Raw genomic sequence first — 2,387 nt, forward strand, 5'->3', positions numbered from 1 at the left:
TTTTGTTTGTTTGTGTGTTCTCTTATTTTATTCTTTAGATTCCACATACAAAGGAAATCATATGATATTTGTCTTTCTCTATCTGACTTATCTCATTTAGCATAATACTCTCTAAGTTCATTCATGTTGCTGCAAATAGTAGATTCTATTCTTTTTTATGGCTGAGTAATATTCCATTGAATATATGTAACCACCTCTTCTTTATCCAAGTCTATTGCTGAGTGCTTAGATTGCTCCCAAGAATAGATAACTCTTTTCAGTATTTTGCTGCAAAGGGGATTAGTGAAAAGTAGTAGTAGTTTAAAGAATTGGTGTTAGAATTTCACTGTTTGCAATGTGTGAGAGAACATGCTTAAAACAGTAGTGTCATATAAATTCCCAAGCTTCTTTCACCCCCATTATTTTGTCCTCACCTACCTCCTCACCACTAAACCCTGTTGTTTCTACCTCCTTAATATGCAAATCAAGTGATTTCTCTCAAATCTCTTAGTCACAATGATTTTTTTAGGATTACTGTAACACTATGAATAAAATATAATCTCTCCTTACACCTTTCAGTTTTGCCTTCCTCCCATTCACTATCCAAACCACCTCTGAGTAAATTATTTGATTGCAATACAAATCTGATTACGTTATTCTCTTATTTAAAATACTTTAGTCTGTGGCCATGCTACCTTAAACAAGCCTGATCCCAGAGTCTGATCTTGGAAGCTAAGCTGGATCGGGCCTGGTTAGTACTTGGATGGGAGACCACCTAGGAAGACCAGGTGCTGTAGGCATAAAAAATAAAAAAATAAAAAAATAAGAGATTGTAAACTGACAAGGTCCTTGCAATCTGTGAGGTCAACCAAGGATTGCCTCATCTATAAATAAAATAAATAGGTAAATAAATAAATAAATAAATGAAATACTTTAAAGACTGTTTATCATCTATAAGATAGGTACAAGATTTTATCTTTCTCTAAGGAAAATCAAACTACGTGACTCCTCGTTTAAAAACTTATGATGACCATTCATCATCTGTTTGAAAAAATTTAATCCCTTCAGTTCAGCGTGATGGGTCTTTTACAATCTGGCTCCTGTTTATTCTCAGTTCACCCTTTACTTAATCTTATAAGCAACTTGAGGGTAGAAATTTTTCTGCTTTGTTCAGGATAGTATCTTGAGAATGTCAATATCTGGTTTGTATCAATTAATTTAGAAATAGATAACTGGATATCTTGATGAGTGGACTCTATTTCCTTGCTTTTCACAATGCCTAACACATGATGAGTACCCAATGTGACTGACTTTATGAAATGGAAAGGACTCCTTCCCATATGCCCATGTTCTTGAGTTTTCTGTTTGAATACAAAAACAACAACGACTAAGGGCACTGATTTTTTTCTCTTTCAGTTTCCTTTCTTCTCTAATAACCTCACTGCCCCCTCCCTCCACCACATACCGCCCCACACACACCCACGCACATTGTGGGATTGTCTCTGTGCTCACTTTTATTGGATGCATGAGCCAAACTGGCCAATAGAAAATTATGTAAGCAATAAATGGAAATGAACTGTAGTGTGTTTTCCTCTTGAGCCCTTGGCTGTAAGTATGAATATGTGCTGCTTATGGACTTTCACACAAGGTCAAGTTTATTGACTCATGTCAAGAGTTAAGAAATCTGTACAATAAAAATCAGAACTGAGATTCACCTCAGTTTCATACTCTTTTACAGTTACTGTAGCACGAAACTTCATCATTGCCATAATTTTTAATCAACTCTATTTTACTGGATACAAAGTTTTATATGGTATGATATCACAAATGAATGTCACTATTAAGGAAAGAACAATTATGAAGGAAGAATTAGGTATTGCCATCACATTTAATGCCTAAGGAGTTAGAGGTCCACTGGTAAGGAAGGGGGCCTGAGGCTAAAATACTCTGTGTGTCTCACAGTCGATTTCTGTTTCCACAAACGATTCGGGCAGCTGGTCAGCTGAAGCGTGCACACTATTTTAACCAACATGTAAAGTAGAAATGGTGGATTTAAAAAAGCAGGCTGCCAATCTCTGCTTAATGAATACATACTATAACTTTCCAAAATATGTTTACATAGTCACAAAGAAATCTAAACCATGACTGGCTTTTTTTCCCTCACATAATATAATCCACTGTTAAGGGACAATTTACAAATATGAAAAACATTAATCTTCACATCCATGAAGCTCAACAGATCTCAAGTAAGATAAATCTTAAAATTCATATCTAGACAAATCAGTCGATGCTGAAAGCTAATGACAAAAAAATCTTAAAAACAAGAGAAAAACATCTCATCCATGAGGGAATACCAAAAAAATTAAGCATTGATTTCTCATCAAAAACAATAGAGGCCAGAAAGTGGT

The 2,387-nt window shown here is 35.0% G+C and overlaps 1 pseudogene; it reads left to right on the plus strand.

The window, feature by feature from the left end:
• Window positions 1–657: 657 nt before the first annotated feature.
• Window positions 658–779, plus strand: LOC111745572 (annotated as a pseudogene).
• Window positions 780–2,387: the final 1,608 nt, after the last annotated feature.

Source organism: Pteropus vampyrus, unplaced genomic scaffold (genome assembly GCF_000151845.1).
Source record: "Pteropus vampyrus isolate Shadow unplaced genomic scaffold, Pvam_2.0 Scaffold6, whole genome shotgun sequence".
Classification (NCBI taxonomy): domain Eukaryota; kingdom Metazoa; phylum Chordata; class Mammalia; order Chiroptera; family Pteropodidae; genus Pteropus; species Pteropus vampyrus.